Source organism: Myodes glareolus, chromosome 9, assembly GCF_982192425.1.
Source record: "Myodes glareolus chromosome 9, mMyoGla1.1, whole genome shotgun sequence".
Classification (NCBI taxonomy): Eukaryota; Metazoa; Chordata; class Mammalia; order Rodentia; family Cricetidae; genus Myodes; species Myodes glareolus.
Window position 1 is genome coordinate 3,636,762 of NC_142034.1, and position 17,869 is coordinate 3,654,630.

Consider the following 17,869-nt stretch of genomic DNA (forward strand, 5'->3'; position numbering starts at 1 on the left):
CCATATCTTCCATTTATGATATCTCAGAGAAGCCTGTTTAGTGTCCCTAGATGCTATAATCTGCCCACAGCCAGAGATGAGAAGAAACACACTTCTGTTTTCCCTGACTATGGGGTCCCCATAATCTGCCTCTCCCTCGGTAGGTTGGATACCCTCATGCCCCATACCTCCAACCCCAGCACTCCTGCCTCTCCCTGGGGGCTCTGTAGGTCGGATACCCACCCTGCCTCTGCATGTTGGATACCCACTCCTGCCTCTCTCTGGGGGGCTCTGTAGGTTGGATACCCCCTGCCCCCATGCCTCCCACCCCAGCACTCCATACATTTTGCAGGATACCCCTTCTTCCATGCTCACACCATGCCTCATTGCCCATCTCCTCTCCCACCCTACCCTCCTGACCTCCTTGCATCTTCACTCCTGGGTACCCCTACTCCTGCACCCCCTCTTACCTTTCTACATTCCAAATCCCACCCTTCCTATGCCCTCTTGCATCCTCTCCCCATCTCCTTGTTGCTCTTATCCTCCTCCTCCCAAGCTTGACAAGGACCAGGTGCCCCTCGCTCATCTCCCCAGGGTCCCCCACCATCTTCCTCCGTCTCCTGTTGCTGTACCCAGACTCTCTGCCCCTCTCTCTTGGCCTGTGACTGTCGCCCTCCTGTGTTCTGTGCCCCACTTCTGCTCCCAAGAATAAGACCAACTAGGTCCCTTATCTCCAGTCCTAAAGCTGTAGAGGAGGGGGCAGAGCTTGATGGAAGACCAGGAAGGTGCTGTGACCCCTGGGTAGGCACAGGAAACCAGTGTGGTGCTGGGAGCCAAGCATGAGGATTAACCTTGGGAATAAGGCACCCTCTAAGTCTTAGCACAGCAATGCTCACAGGAAGTTACCGCATGGAAACGGAGTGGACCTCCCCACTTCCAGCCTCTCCTCCTGCCCCCGTCCCCAGCCACTGACTTCCTGCTCAGCCGGGGACCTGAATAGGCCCCTGTATACATCTGTCTGGTGTGTCTATGATCCTCTCTAGGTGTCTATAGCTAGTTTTTGATCCTGCTTCTGGCCAAGATGGCTTCCCATAGACAGAGTGAAGCTTGTTCCTTCATGGGCCTTTTGGACCTTCCGGCTGGGGCTCTATATGGAGGTGATCTCCTGCCTGGCGCTGAGGCCCGCTATATGACCTCCCTCACACTTCTGATGTTATTTCATTCAACAAGCTGTTCACTTTACCTAGCCCCTTCCTCCCATGTCTACCAAACCTGTGTGTGTGTTCTGAGACCGTATTTACCAACCTGGCCAGATGCTCTGCCAGTGACTGCAGAAGAGGAAGGTCATCTAACCTGTGTGGTGAAGGGGTCCTGCTCTTAAGTATGCATTGTTCTGGAGCCCCACAGGCAGGCAGGACCGGCTGGCCCCCAGACCTTACTCTGTGGATAGATTCCCTACGTGTTCATTGGCTGCCTGCATCCCCACCTGACCCTGCACTGCTGAGGGGCCACACTGGTGCACTCTTAGTTACTGCTGCCTGGTGCAGTTGGTGCAGGCTGCCTGTGTGTGCTGAATTCCTAAAGGCAGTAGGGGGCTGCCTGGGTTTCCTACAGACTCTTGCCTGGTTTTAGCACAGTGCAAGAGCCTGTCAGGATCGACTTCAGGGTTTTCTCTCTCTTCCTATATCTTCTACTATCTCAGTTGAGCTTCTCTTTACAGCAAAGAGCACCAGTGTGTGTGTGTGTGTGTGTGTGTGTGTGTGTGTGTGTGTGTGCGCGTGCATGTGTGTGCATGTGTGTGTGTGTGTGCGCGCACGCGCATGTGTGTGCATGTGTGTGTGTGTGTGTGTGTGTGTGTGTTGGAGTGTGTTGAGTGTTCGTGTCTTATCTGTGTGTGTCTGTGTGTCAGTGTGTGTGTGTGTATCTCCGTGTGTGTGTGTGTGTGTGTGTGTGTGTGTGTATGTAGTATGGTCCAAAATGGAAATGGCTTGTCTACCAATTGACCTGGGCCACTAGGTGAAGTTCAGGATTTGGATCTTTCCATCAATCCAAAGATCTATTGATCCACTCATCCATCAATCTGTCTATTCATCCATCTATACATCGAGCCATTGATCTATCTATTCGTCCTTTGATCTACTGAACGAATGATTATTTGATCCACCCACCCATCTATTGATCAATCCACCCAACTATTGATGTACTACTCACCATCGATCTACTCACTGTCCACCCACCCCTCCTTTGATCGATCGATCTATCTGTCTGTCTATCTATCTATCTATCTATCTATCTATCTATCTATCTATCTATCTATCTAGTCCACAGCACTGAGAACCTAGACTTTTCAGGCACTGGGTTTGCAGCCTTAGCAGACCTTGGTGGAGGGATGCAGCACACTGAAACATAGTAACAGTGAGCAAGGAACAGCTTTGCCTCCGGTTGTCAGGGGAGCCCCCTAGAGAGACAAGAAAGGGCCAGCAGCCAATCAAGGAGGTGCGTGGTCACAGTTGGGGTGAGAGGGTGTCTGGCCATTGCTTTTTCCTCTGGAAACACCCTTATCCTGAGATTCCGAATTTCTCTGTTTTGTTCTCCTTCCTTGGAGGCCCCCGTTTCTCTGTGCAAGACTTTCCTACCAACTCCTGGAAAAACCCAGCTGTGAACCCACGTCACCTCTACCATCTCCACTCCCCCTACCTTCTTGTTGTCTGCTATGAGCACCTCTGCAGCTTCAGGTAGCATTTATGCGTTCTATAAATTCTTGTTAGTTAACTCTCAGTCTGCAACAGATTACCTGCTAATGCAGTGGCTTCAGACAACCGCAATTTACTGGCTTTCGGTTTCTGTGCTCCCGGAACCTGCAAAAGCAGCTTAGCTTAGCTTATGCTTTAACAACAACAAAAAAATGAGCTCAAGGTATCTCAAAGGCTTCAGATTGCCAGTGGGCTGGGCTGTAGGTGCTGCAGCCAGCCTGGGATTAAAACGCTACTTCCTATACTGTTTACAGCAATGGACTCCCAGCCTCTTCCTGCTCGTGTGGTCTCTCAGCAGAGCTTCAGATGGTCCCTGTGACATGGTGACAGCAAGCAAGGTGCCATGCTCTCTTTGGTGACCTGAACTTGTATGTGCATTACCTATTGTATCATTCATTCACACCGATGACCCAGCTGGGAGGCGGAGACAAAAGTGGTGAGGGAATGGGATCACAGGAGCCGTCCTGGAGGATGGTTATTACAGTCTCTGAAACAGGCAAGTCTTAGGCCTTCGTGCCCAACCACTGGCAGCTCCCTCTGTGGTTGCTTCAGAGGCTGCTCCAGTGTAACGGTGTCACAGCCTTGGAATATGCTAACCTTTAAACCAAAACCCAGGATTTCCATGCAACCAGATTGGCCTGGAGTGTACTCTCCTCCTGCCTCAGCCCTCTTAGTGCTGGGTATATGCTATTTATAACACAGGAAAGGGAATAAAGATAACAGCCGTTCCACTGAAGCCCTGTGGTGGTGCACCACTCCTAGGGAGACCTGAGCAAATGTCTGCCTGCCCCAGCTAGGGACCCAATGCCAGACCAAAATATGGATACCACCAAGACCAACTTGGTAAACCAATGAGCTGGACTGCGGTGACTTGCAGGAATTGGCTTGAAGATAGCTGCATCACCAAAGCCCACCCCAACATGAGTGACAGACAGCCCAGGAAAGCTGGAGACTGGCCCCCTCTGCACAGCCCCAGGGCAGCTCAGCAGTCTGGAGCATCTCCTTCTGGCAGGTTATGTGGTCTGAGTCTTTGGCAGGTAACTCAGCTGAGCTCTGAGCTCTGCTGCTTCTAGGCGGCTTAGCTGGTATAGTGTGTTGGGTGCAGAGGCAGGCCTTACTGCTTCTATATGCATGGGAAGGGGTCTTGTGAATCTGGTTGGTTTCAGGGACTTTCTGAAGTTATTGAAGTCTTTGCTTCCTGAGCGTAAGGAGCTTCCCCGTAGAGTGAGTTCTGTCTCCCTTAGGTCATGCTTAGAACTCCAAGATGGAAGTTGTCTTTGGGGGAAAAAATTGCTGGACAATGAGCCCTTCCCAAGGTAACTTTCCCTCATGTTGTGAGCACCCTGTTCCTTTGGAAAGGAGTACCCAAATGGGCACTTCTCAGCTTCTACTGAGAAGCTATGGAGCGGCTTCTATTGCCTGTTGTAGCGATCATGTGTGACACTGACTTCTGAACCCCTCTGGCTGTATCCCCTGGTTTCCACCTTGCCCTTCATAAAGCCCGCACGTCTCATTTCATCGTCTGACGCGGTCGATTGAGATTCCTGTCTTGCTTTCGCACATCTACAGGGTCCGCCTGGACACCAGAATGCACTCCTAAGACACGAATCTGCATAACTTCCCACTTAAAAATTCTCCAAGTGACTTCATGAAGTCCTTGGTGCGGCATTCAGAGCGCATCATGATCTGATTCCCAGCTTCTCATGGACAGTCCCATCTCGGGTCTGTCCCGTGCCGATGTTGTTCCGTCTCTATATTCCCAGAAAGGCATTTCCCTGAGGCTGTCTCCAGTCAGCACCTGCTGGCTCTTTCTCTAGTCTGCCCCCATTCTCTTCCCCCTCCTCCTCCCCACTCCTCCTCCCCCCTCCTCCTCCTCTTCCCCCTTTTCCCTCTCCCCCTTCTCATCCTCCCCTATTCCTCCTCCTCCCCTCCTTCTCCTTATTCTCCCCCTTCCCCCTCTAGGGTCTGTTACCAGCTCAATCTGGGAAACCAGAACACCCTCCCCCATGAGTGGGGTGGGTTCCCTGTCTCTCTCGTTGACATTTTATTCCTCCAGTTGCTCAAATGTCTTGATATAGCACTTGCCGTGTGCCAGGCCCTAGGTGTGACATGGTACAAAGGAAGATCCCACCTTCTCAAGACTTGTCCACCTCCACTGGGGTAGCTGGCTGTGTGTCTCTACTGTAAGCTTCTTGGGGACATGTCCCCGTGGCGTTCCTTCATCCCCAACATAGGAGAAACTCGCAGTGGTGCTTTCTAGAAGGGTCAGGACATGGGTGCCAGTCGATCAAGGTTTCCTCGGCATCCCTTAGGCATGCCCAGTTTGCTACACCAGGTACCTGGTCATTGCAAAATAGAGACCTGGGGGACTGGTGGGATGGTGCAGCTGGCAGTGGCATGAGCAGCTGCTTTTAGATGCCCAGCACCCACATAGAAAGTTAGCTGTAGTGGTAATTGCCTGTAACCCCAGCCCTGAAGAGGCAGGGACACAGATCCCTAGGACTCACAGGCCAGTCAGTTTTTCCTAAGTGGTGAACTTCAAGCTCAACAAGAGAACCTGCCTGAGAAAATAATGAGACTGAATAAGGCAGACACCTGCCGTCAATTTCTGATACACACACACACACACACACACACACACACGTACATAAGCACACACCTTTTCACATGTGTATACCCACAGTCCCCTCCATCCCCCACATGAAATAAAAAGATAAATTAATTTAAAAGGTGAACATCTGGGTTGGTTTGGTGATGGGAGACAGAAATGCCCCCAAACACTCTGACTGTGCCCCCAGCACCTCTACTTCATTAAAACAACAACAACAACAACAACAAACCCCAAAAAAACAAAAACGCTTAAACCGAGAAACCTGGTGATTTGGCTGTAACTGGGCTGGGGTATTTGGGGGGGCATTTATGAGTTGAGGTGCAGAGTCTTCCTGCTCCTGGACCCAGCTTCACAGCTAGGGGCTCCTGGGCTCACAGGCTGAGCTCAGGTCAGACAGCCACCAGCCTTCTCTCCGCAACTGTTCCCCTGACCTTGGGGAGAATCGCTTCCCAAATTACAGCCTCCGCTCTGGGAGTGTTAAACACAGCGCGGAGAACACATAAATTACATAAGGCCCTTCCCATTGCCGCTGGGTGCCTGGAATAATGTCACATTTCTCCAAACCAAAAGGTACACTGTATTATTAAAACAGGCTGGCATTAAAAAAAGAAGTGTAGCCACGGTGGCTGTCAGACTCCCAGATGCCAGAATAATAAACCCGGAGACAGGATTCATAAGGCGCGAGGGGAGTGAAGGGTGAAGCCGGTTTTGCAAGAGCGGTTTAAAAATGGGAGGAGGAGGAGGAGGAGGAGGCTCATTTTCTCAGAATATTGTATATTCCCTGTAATCTTTACTACTGAAGTGTGGCACACTGCATCTTGTTTTCCTCCTGGTTAGAGGCACAGTGAGTTGCGTGTTCTGGGCTTGAGAGTCATTTTAAACCCTCCCGTTGGCCCTTAGTCTGTGTGTTGTAGAGTGTGTGTGTGTGTGTGTGTGTGTGTGTGTGTGTGTGTGTGTGTGATGTAGCCCAGGCTGGCCTCGTACTAACTGTGCTGACAAGGATGACCTTGGATTCTTAGTCCTCCCGCCTCCACCTCCGGAGTGAAAAAGTCCCTCTCTGGCGCCCCACCCCCATCTCCCCCTCCATGTCCTTCCTTCTTTTCATCTTGAATCCTATAAATAAAGCCACTTCCTCAGGTGAACTTTTAATTTATAAAGAATTAGTGGTATCCCAGTCTGCCCTTGGGTCCTCAAGGCCATGTGTAAGCTCTTTTTGGGGAAAATCTGTGTAGGCTTTGAGTCAGGGCCTTTCTCCACAGGAATTTGCTTAAGTCTAGGGATATGGTGGTCTTCTCTCACCATGTAGAATGTGGAGGGGGCGTCATTTTCTTTGCCAACAGTGACCAACTATGACTCTTCTGTGACTCTTCATACTTCAGTGACTTTGGGTTCCTGGAGTCAAAGGTACAGCCTGTACTCACATGTGTGTGTGTGTGTGTGTGTGTGTGTGTGTGTGTGCATGTGTGTTTACACATGCACATGTGAATACAGGGGGCACCATGGGAACTGAAGAGTTCCCCACTTGCCCTCCCTGCAGCTGCTAGCAGACCATCCTTTGTGGGTCAGCAATTATCATGCTTGTGTATTTCTCAGCTGGATTATGAACTTGCCTGACCCAGATTTGGGGCCTAATACTGCACACAGTGGAGGCACACTTAGCACATATGGAACATAATAAGGGCGAGGAAGACTCAGTTCTACCCCCCCACAGGTGAGACCCTGTTACTACCAAAAGTAGGAGCAGCAGGACTGTGGCCTTGATCCTGGGCCCTGGAGACCCTAGGTACCCAACCCTTCTCTTCTATCTCAGCCAGCCCTGCCCAGGCTCCCCTTCTCACCTTGCCACACTCCTCTGGCATTGCGGTGGGGATTGCCAGAGTGGAGTATAAGACTAGCAATCCCATAGGTGGGGATCCATGTCTGCGCAGGGTACAGTGGGGTGTGGCGGGGGCTTCAGGCCTGCAGCCTGTGTCCTGTGCTATTCTGTGCAGTGGGTGATGGATGGTGCTTCACACTGTGCAGTGAAGAAAATGTGCCTCCACGGTGGAGGACAGGCTGCTAAATTATCTCCCGCTCAGCTTGGATCAAAGAAACCAAAACAGCCTGGGCCTTTTTGTGGGCAGGGCATGACCGGGGAGGCTGTGGGATGTGAAGATTTTTATCGAGGCGTCTGCTTCTGGGTGGTTCTCCTGGGGAAATGCTACGTGTTGAGTCTCTGGGATTGCAGTGGGGAGAAAGCTATGCATGTATGAAGGGAGACGCACTCCACACGGCAGTGGGCACACAGTGTGGCATGGGCCTCGGGGGGGGATAGTCTGGAGGCTGTGACTGCAGACATGAGGGAGTGTGGCAGGAGAGGTTCCATATCTCAAGGGTCCCATAGGCATCGGAAGATTTACCACGCTACCACCTGTGACTGCGCGTGTAGCCACGCGCGAGAGGCGGGGCCTTTGCAGTGTATCTGTCATCTGGTCTCATTTGCTTAGTGCCTCAAGTCCTGGGAGCCTGGAGCTCCTACAGGCTGAGTTTCACATGATCACGGAAGCAGTGTTGGGTGTTCCTTCCAACTGACTGTCCTGGAGGGGTGTGGCTAGAGTGGGGGCGCCATCTGACCAGTCCCACTAAAAGAGGGGCATGAGGTGTCTATATGTGACGGTTAGATGGAGGAGCCTGGAAATGATTCTAGAAGGGGAGAGGGGAGAAGGTGGGGAGCAACTTGTTGGGAGACAAGCCGCAAGGGGACTGGGGAATCAGAGGAAGTAGGCACCAGAATGCTGAGAGGGCAATAGCCCAGGCAGATGGCAGAAAGACTGAGCATGGTGCCCGGCACTGTGGTGCTAATGATGTGTCCTCCTGGAGAGAGTCAGCTCCTCCCCTGAGGCAGTCAGAGACTAAGTCCTCAGTGGAGGGGTGAGGGGGACTCTGATCCCTAGTGACACGCTCTTGGCTGCTGCCCCTTTCTCTTTGGTTTAATGCCAGCGTTTATTTTATATTAAGGGGAAGTGAGTATGTCCGAGACAGGGTGTTTATTTTTGTTTCTCATTTTTTTCTTTTCCTTCAGGTTGAAAAGCTACCTGGGAGAACCTAACCATCTCTTGTGACCCCACTCTGTCTGGGTACTCCCCACCCTGAGGAAGCTTCTTCGGGTCCTTGGTGTCCCCACCGCCCCAAGACAGCAAAGGGGACAGCACTTCAACAGGTAAGGCCATGCCACTCACCTGTTCCTGCCTCGGTGTTTGAGTGTGCAGTGAGAAACACTTTAACACGCTCACTCACCTTCCGGAAGGTGTTGTGGGCGGTGGCAGGGCGTCCCGTGCGTACTCTGCGGTTCATTGTGTCTGCAAGGCTTCTGCGGGTTGGTTAAGTCGGGAAGAGTCAACGTTCCCCAGTTCTCCACCATCAGTGTGGTTTGGGGAAGGAGAGTCGTCAGACTGTGTGGTCTGTTTCCAGTTGTCATCATGAAATATCCCAGTGGACAAGGTCGGGATCTGACCCCCCAACATAATGCCTAGGTTATCCCGAAGCCCCGTGAGCAGCTGCAAACCTCTGCCTTGCTGGTGAGGGGATGCAGTTGCCCCAGGGTGGGCAACAGGTCCCTTCTGACATAAGCCATCGGGGTAGGTGTTACACTTGCTGGCTTCAGACACAATCCACAACTTCACTTACTTTCCTCGCTGGTACAGGGCTCAGGGACACCTGTGCTTCCCCAAAGCCCCACAGCGCTTCAGTTTTGATAGGCTCCGAGGCCTGTTTGTAGACCCCAAGAAAATACTACATATGTGATTTCAGTTTTATATAAGTCACACATAGGGGCAAGGGCTGTAAGAACCCTGGGTACCATGTAGCCATGCCTTCTCCCTGAGACGTTAAGGAGCCCTGTCCGTCTGGTCCATCTGCATGTTCACCAGCTAGGAAACACCTCAAGCTGTGTGAAGGTCAGAGGACAGCTTGTAGGCCAACCCCACCATGTGGGTTCTGAGGAGGGAGCTCAGGTCAGAGATTGGTGGCAAGCGCCTTTGCCTAACGCACCATCTCTCTGCTCCCCAATGACGGCCTTTGTGGTGCCCAGGTATAGTGGCAACCAGATATAGGGCAGTGGGTGCTTTCCCCAGAGCCCATGGCAAAGATCTGTAGGAAAGAATTATGTGTGTTGTGAGGGCTCTCCAGGGGCAAGCTGTCTGTCCCCTCATGGCTCACTGAAGGCCCCTTCCCTGGGTTCTCCTCTTCCACCAGGCTCCCTGGTCCACAGACTGCTCTGTGTTCCTCATGCAGCAATGTAGCCTGCCCTTTGATCATGTGACCGCCTCTGCACTGTGTATAAAAGGGATGAGCCCTCAGTAGACACTGTGCTCGGGCTTTTGAGTTTTGATCTTCTCCAAGCTGACACGGGACAGTTGCAATTCTGATCAACCGTGTTGTCACGAGGGGAAAGAGTGACAGCAGGTTGCATGGATGTGAGGATGCTTATGAGGTCAGGCATGGCAAAGATGTCCTTGCATTTCTCACTGGGTAATAGTCTATCAGGGTGCAGCCCATTGTACATTGAGGCAAGCCTACAAATGAGCAACTCTGATGAGCCCAGCCCTGTTCTGGACTCTGGAGATACAGAAGAAAAAAACCTCACAGAGTTCACAACCTGGTGGGAGGTGCAGAGCAAGCTGCTGTGCATTGCAAGTAATGTCCGGGAAGGAAAAGGCCCCAGGGGACAAAGGAAGTAGGCTGAGCTTACCAACGATGGGGGATGCAGGATAGGGTGGTGTGGTAAAGCAAGGGAACGAGAACCTTTTGGAGGGGCACGTGGTGTCAGGGACCCCAGGTAGGGATGAGCTGAAGCATCTAGAAGATGGGTACGCAGGGCTGTGTGACTGAGTGTGGAGTGGATGAAGTTGACATGAGATCCAGTGCCCTGGGCTGAGGTCAGGGGCCTTGGGGGTGGAGTGATGCTCTTCTGTTAAAACCCGCAGCATCCAGTAAAGGGCTCTGAGTCACAGATGTCACGGTGACTCAAGTCTGATGAGGTTGCCTTTCGCAGAGGAGGTCAAAGTTGAAGCTGGGCTCAGCCGAGGGCTGCTATGGGACCGCTACTGTTCTTGAGTAGCAGTCCAGACTGGGGACTGGACCAGAGGTGGTTGTCAGGCCAAATTTGGGCTGACTCTTGTGCCATGTTGACTGAGATGACCCTGCGAGCCCAAGCCATGCTGAGAGGCCCTCGTCACTCTCTTGTCACTCTGAGATCATGGCTTGTGGCTCCCAAGAGCCTCAGAGGAGCTGTGATTTGCAGCTGGCCTCAGGCAAGCCCTAGGGTCCTGTTGCTGGATGCTGGAGCTCCTGACACTACTCCTGGGCAAGAACAGCTGGTCCAGCTTCATCTTCTGTGTCCCCAGCAAGGAACCTCTTTGGGGCCATTAGAGCCAAAAGCACAAAGCCTAGCTGGTCCTCAGGATGGACCTGGGAGGTCCAGGGTACAAGTGCCTTTACATGGAACTACTTTGTGTAGTGCACTCACGTTCTGACCCCCGTGTGTTTAGAAGGTGGCTATGATGCGTTAAGGTACAGCTGTCTGTCTCAGAGTCTTGTCCTTTCCATGGGGTGAAGGCAAGGGGAGTGTAGACTCATGGCCCATCGTCTGAGTGAGGACAGCACAGATGTATGTCTCGGTCCCCTGTATGTGACCTTGATAGCCTGTCTGTCTTTTCATCAGCTCTGGGAGGGCGGGAGGCAGGTCTCTGAAGGAGAAGGTCAGGCACACGGGTGAGTGGCCAGGCATGTCAGGCCGCAGATTCCTGCACACACTCCCCCCAACAACAGAACGATGCCCGGTGATGCTGAACACACCTCCAGGGCATGAGAAGCCCTTGCTCTGATTTCTCGGAGGAGAGCTTCTCCTGAGAGTAGTTTGAGGTCAGAGATGAAGAACCTGGGCCAGAAGGGCCTACTGGAGCTTGCGGCCTGCACAGAGCTGGGTCACAGTTCCAGGAGTGGCTTTGACACGCAGGCCACCTAATGTGATCTCCATCACTGTCAAAGTGTCCTTACTCAAGGGAAGACGGGAGAAGCCATGGTTTCCTCCTGCCTTTGACACTGCCCTGTGCATTTCTTGTACCCTGTAAGAAGGACCTTGTCATTAGGTCCTATTTAAAAGCTTTCCCCTTTTAATATGTAGTCAGTTCAGATCTTAATATGCAGCCAGTTCCATTAAGAGCATGAGTGGACATGCTGCAAAATGGGTATTGTGGTGGCCAGGCTGTGGGCAGCGGTCCATCTGACTCGCTGGAAGGAGGCATCTGTCACCCACTGGCACAGGGGGCATTGCTTCAGTGGCGCCATCTTCCGTGCCAGTCCTCCTCTTCTTTTACGTTGTCCCCGTGCTCTGAGATCCTCCCAGCCACACATCTGTACACTGTTGGTGTCACTTGGAGGAGCCAGGCTTGTGGCCAGCTGTTCTTTCTCCAGATGTTTCTAAGAGGCGAAAGTTGCTCACGTTCAGGAGCCAAGGGGTAAATCGAGTCTTCCATCTGTCTTCCGGGTTCCTCACGAAGGACAGTAGGCAATGGAGAATGGGGGCCCCAAAGGTTGGGGCAGTGCATACATGTTCTCGGTTGAGCCGCCGGCACCCTACAAGTGCTCAGCGTTGGAAGACATCCATCTCCGAGGCCCCCACCCTTGAGCTGCATCCTATGAGGACAACAGGCAACATCCCATAAATCATCTCCGAATGAGCGTGTTCCCTGCATTCATCCATCATGCCTGGCTCTCCTCGGCTTGTTTTTAAAAGCTGTTAAACGAGAATCCATCACAGGGGATGCCGACACCTTGGGCTGAGCTGAACGCAGCCTGCCTAAATCTGTGTGGGTGACCACCCCCCACTACCACCACATCAGCACCGAGGTCTGTTGGTGTGGGGAGGAGGGTAATCATGGCTTTACCCAGAGATAGACCTCCCTGTGGTCTGTGGGTGTGGGGTGGAGGGTAATCGTGGCTTTACCCAGAGATAGACCTCCCTGTTGTCTGTCTGTCCAGAGCCTGCCCCGCTGCTTTGCAGGGCAGTGGTGCTCATCAGATCCACACGGGGCTTCCTGGGAGGGACCTTCTGCACTCACCTGGGCTCCCTCTAGTACCTGATAGTTTAATTAGGGGAAAGGCACCCGTGGTTACTCGTCTGTTGATAAATGTGCTTGGAGAGGAAGTTTCAGTGGTGTGGAGCTCACCCACTTCACTCCTCCTTGGAATGTTTTTATCACTAGAACAAGCACTGGGGCTACACGGCGCTCACCCTAGGGACCACTACCTTTCTCTTTCTCCCCTGCTGCCTCCTCCTGACTTTCCCTCTCCCCCTTTCTTCCTCCATCCCCCTCCACCTTCACTCTTCTCCTTTTCTGCTCCTCTTCCTCTTCCCTTCCCTCCCTCCCTGGGCACCTCTCTTGCAGGATTTTCTTCACCTTAAGTTTCCCCTTGACTTCTTTCCCAGCCCCGCTAGCCCAGCTCCATGCTTAGCCTCACTGTTCTGCCTTCCTCTGTAGCCCAGTCAGGTGACGTCCAAGGGGCGTCAGAGGAGATGAGAAGGCACCAGACGTCGTCTTCTCCAGGAGAGCCTGCGGCTGGAACCTTCTAGGCTTTGGGATGCCCCCTAAGTGACTGGTGTTGGGTCAGCTCCAGAGCTGCCGCCGTCCCTGGTCCCTAGACAGATGTCACAGGCCTTGGTGGCATTTGTAATATCTTCTCCCATCTGCCTTCAGCATCTCCTTTGTCCTTTTCTTTGCCTTGTATTTGTTAGTTCAAGGACAAAGCTACTCACTGGTGTGGGTGTGACCCTTTTTAAAACGTAGGAAACCAGGTCAATATGCTTTCCTCCATGGCCTTGGAGCTCTGCAGTGGAGCTAGAAAGGGGCCGGAAGGGTCACAGAGGATGCCAGGGAGTTTCCTGGGTCTCAGCTCCTGGTGAAGCTGTCCAATTAGAGCACATTAGTCGCCAGGGTAATTAGCATTAGTAACTACTAGGCTGCTCCAGGTGCTGTGCCCACCCGGGAGTGGGAGGGCTCTGTCCCTGGGCTGCCTTCTGAGGAGAGGGACAGGGTGACAGCAAACCTCCTGGGAAGGTCTAGTCCCTGAGCCCAGGGATCAGGGAGGATGTCACGAAAGGGAGATGGGCTGGTTGTGTTCAGGCTGTGTCTTACTGTCTGTCCTGTGGCTGCTGCAGCAGAGAATCCCAGCCTGGGTGGTTTAAAATGTGAACTCTGTATTATTGCTCCGTCCTAGAGGTCAGAAACCCCAGTGCAGGAGTAGCAGGGGCAATGCCCAGAACCCTTCTGAGTTCCTATAGTGGTGGCCTCGGTGCTGGTAGCTGTGGCTACATCCTTTCCATCCTTGCCCTTGCCATGACATGGCTATGCCCCACCTCGCCCGCCCTCTGTCATGCATGCTCTGATTCTCTGGGTATTTGTGTGCGTGCATGTGTGTGTGTGTGTGTGTGTGTGTGTGTGTGTGTGTGTGTGTGTTTGTTTTTGAGACAGGGTTTCTCTGTGAAACAGTCCTGACTGTCATGGAACTTTGTAGACCAGGCTGGCCTCAGACTCACAGAAATCCACCTGCCTCTGCCTCCCGAGTGATGGGATTAAAGGTGTGCGCCACCACTGCCCGGCCTGTTTTCATCTTAAAAGGACCTCTGTCACTGCCTTTGGCCTCTACTCTAGTACAGCTTCCTCCTAACTGGATGGCACCTCTGAAGTTCCTGTTTTTATGTGTGTTCCATCACAAGGATTAGGGACTAAAATATGAACAAACGTTCGGAAACTTAATTCCACAGCCAGTGTCGTCTATGGCTGCTGAGGGAAGGAAGGGGCGGGCGTCCCAGCACTGTAGCCTTGAGTGGGCCGTCTGACACTGGAGTTCCTTTGGACACCGCTTGGACTGCTGACGGGTTGGCATGAACTGTGAAAAGAGATGTCCTCCCCTTGCTGTAACGGAATGCCTGAGACTAGGCTACTCATAAAGGAAATAAATAGTTCGTACATTTCCAGAGTGGGAGGTCCAAGAACATGGTACCAGAAACCGAGGCCTTCTTATGGCCTCCTGGTAGGAAAGACCAAGCAAGAATCAGCTCTTGGGTCTGTCTGTCTCTCCTTGCAAAGTGACTAATGCCATCCCGGGGCCATCCTCGTGACTTCACCTAACCCCACTTCCTTCCCAAAGGCCCCACCCCAGATATCTCCAATATAGACACTGGATAATAAGTTTCCGCCTAAGAATTTGAGAGACACATTCCAATCATTAGTGAAGTCTTGAGAGCCCCAAGACCCCTAGGTCCTGGCCAGACAGAGAGGAGGCAGTGATAGCTCATATTGATTGCTGAGAGAACCTGGACACACCTTCACATCCCATCATACCACCGCGGAAATCCATCCCCCTCTTTGCTGTGTGTGTGCATGCATATGTGTGTGTTTGCATGGATATAGGATAACCATTTCACCCCAGGGACCCCATCGCTGCCTCCTGAGGGCTGGGTTTCTAGGAGGCTGTCACACTTGCCTGGCTTTTCTGGGAGTTTCTACGGATCCGAGTTCTAGTCCTCACCAGCTCTGGAAAACCATCCTGAGAGCCAATTAAGAATACAGTAGCTGGACCTTACCCTGACTCTAACAATAAGCCTGTCCCTGACACGATTCCGAGGGAGTGCACGTGCTCATGCAAGGAGAGAGAAGCCAGCAGAGTCTGGCATGCGGGATCTCAAAAAGGATTCAAGAGTGTGACTTGAAGGAAGCTGGAGAAGGGTACTGAGCAAGGGAGGGAGGAAGGGATCCCTGGGTGGGGACAGTGAACTTGGGTCTCCATGTGGGCAGGTAACTGTGGGCAGTTAGAGCTTCAGGAGGCCCTTGCAGTCATGGAGGCCAGAGGCAGGGGTGGGAGAAGCCAAGAAGAGGCTCCGGGGCTCAGAGCTAGAATAGCAGAGGAAGGCACAGCGGGCCCATCAGGGTTCTAGCACACGGAACAGATGCCATTGGGAGAGAGGACAGAGGAGCTCGGAACCACATCCAGGTTTCTGCGGGGGTCACAGGAGAGTCAGGTGTCCTTGGAGACCCTGGTCTCAGTGCCTTTGTGTCTCACTTTCTCTTGAGATGATGACCTACTTGGGTAGAAGGGCCATATCTTCAGGGAGAGCCACTGTCCAGAGAGAGGAGGTATGTCAGCCTAGTGTCAACACAGAACAGCTCACAGGGACAGCTCTGTCCCACTGAAATTATGGGCAGGAGTTGCAACTTAAAAGACATGCCCTGGCCAGAGAGGCCAGTAAGGGTTTTGTGTGGGGTCTTCCTAGATCCGGTTCCAGGACCAAGTGTCGCATCGTCAGAAGCCATAATGCTCTCTGTCTGTGTCATCTAGAAGTCAGACATGGGGTTTGCTGGTGTAGCTCTCAGACAGGAGCCCAGCTAGGACCCTGTGCCCGGGTACATAGAATCTCCAATCTGTCCTTTTGCATGGACACTGAATACCATTAGAGGGACAGCTCTGACTCCGCTCACAGGGTGCGGGTCAGGTGGGACTTGTACCAGTTGAGAGAATGTTATTTGTTATGGTTTGCAAGGTTCCACCAACGCTTCAGGACTGGAACTTTCAAAGACACCTGTGTTCAGAAGAAGAGGGCTTGCACACGTCTATGAGGAAAGAGAACACAGAGGAGAGGGCAACACAAGCTTGAGTTATGTTTGTATGTGTGTGTGCACGCACGCATGTGCACCTGTGTGCTTGTACATGTGTGTCATAGAAGGGAAGACAAAAGCCAGTCCTCCTGTCCTCTGCTGGGACAGACGTCCCATCCTTGACTTTACACCATTGAATGCTGCTGGGTTATGGCTGGAAGTGCAGAAAGTTTGCAGGGTGTGGCCTCCTGCAATTACCACTGGGGGTCGATCAGGATGTCACCACCCTGGCAGGACCTGAAAGCAATCAAAGCTGAACCCAAGTTCAACAAAGACCAAAGAAAATGCTCCTAACATCCTATGAGGGTCACCTCTGTACCCAGAGCCCCCCAAACAGTGGAGAAGGCTCAGAGATTCTTCAGTGTGACCTGTTGGTTGAGTGCAGTCCATCTTGCCTGGAATGTTTGTCATCCCAAGGGTGTGGGTGTCATCGCCCTGTTAACTGTCACAACTCTGAGAGAACAGTCACAGGCCAGCTGTGAGCACTGGACTATTCAGAACCACACCCCACCTCAGTTCTCCAGCACTGACACTCACTCAGAACGGGCTGCTGGATGGTTCAGGTCAACACTGCTCAAAACAAGGTCCACATACCAGGGCCCACCTATGAACCATGGCTACTGGTCACAATATTGAATAGTGCACCTGATCACAGTGCACTAGGCCATTTTATGTTTCTATAGCTAAATGCCGGAGGCTGGATGTTATAAAGCAAAGAAGTTTAGTTCTGGAGCTTCAAGGTAATGGTGGAGGTAGTGGAGGTAGAGGTAGGATGATGATGATGGCGGTGGTGGTGCAGGTGGTGATGGTGATGGTGGTGATGGTGGAGGTGATGACAGAGGTGGTAGCAATGGTGGAGGTGATGGTGGAGGTGATGGTGGTAATGGTGGAGGTGATGGTGGTGATGGTGGAGGTGATGGTGATGGTGGAGATGGTGGTGGCAATGGTGGAGGTGGTAGAAGTGATGATGATGATGATGATAGTGGTGATGGTGAAGATGGTGGTGATGGTGGAGGTGGTGGTAGTAGAGGTGGTGATGATGATGGTGGTGGTGGTGGTGGTGGTGGTGTCGGCAGGGTTGGTTTCAAAAGCTTCTCTCTGTGCTGTGGAGTCTATCCTCTTCATCATCTCACATTCTTCTTCCTGTATGTATCTTTTCCCATTTCTTAAGTATTTCACTCAGATTGGAGCCGGACCCACATGGTGATGCTCCTCATTCTCTCCAGCTCTCTGCAGCCTGTCTCCACATATAACTGGCTAAACATTGAGTACTAGGACTTTAGTGTATATGTATAGGTGGTGGTGATGGTGGAGATGGTGGTGGAGGTGATGGTGGTGGTGATGATGGAGGTAATGGTGGTGATGGTGGAGATGGTGGAGATGGTGGTGATAGTGGAGGTGATGGTGGTGATGAAGGTGATGGTGGAGGTGATGGTGGTGGTGATGGTGGAGGTGATGGTGGTGGTGATGGTGGTGATGGTGGTGGTGATGGTGGAGGTGATGGTGGAGGTGATGGTGGAGGTGATGGTGGTGGTGATGGTGGAGGTGATGGTGATGGTGGAGGTGATGGTAGAGGTGATGGTGGAGGTGATGATAGGGATGGTGGTGGTGATGATGGGGATGGTCATATGTGTGTGTGCACATATATACATATACACATACACATACACATACACATACATATACATATACAGTGAGAGAGAATCTCAATGTGCAGCTCTGGCTGGTCTGAAACCCTCTATGTAGGTCAGGCTGGCCTTGAGCTCTCAGAGATCCACCTACCTTTAGCTCCTCAATGCTCAAACTAAAGGCGTGGTGAAGGCATGGGCCAC

General features: G+C 52.3%; 1 protein-coding gene across 3 annotated transcripts in view; it reads left to right on the forward strand.

Moving 5' to 3' along the window:
* Nucleotides 1–17,869, forward strand: part of Rbfox3 (RNA binding fox-1 homolog 3) — a 428,716-nt gene that overhangs the window by 95,639 nt on the left and 315,208 nt on the right. For all 3 annotated transcript variants that reach the window (XM_048451828.3, XM_085696130.2, XM_087909701.1), the window contains exon 2: nt 8,405–8,542. The gene's annotated coding sequence lies outside the window, so the exon portion shown is untranslated. The remainder of the gene's footprint in view (nt 1–8,404; nt 8,543–17,869) is intronic.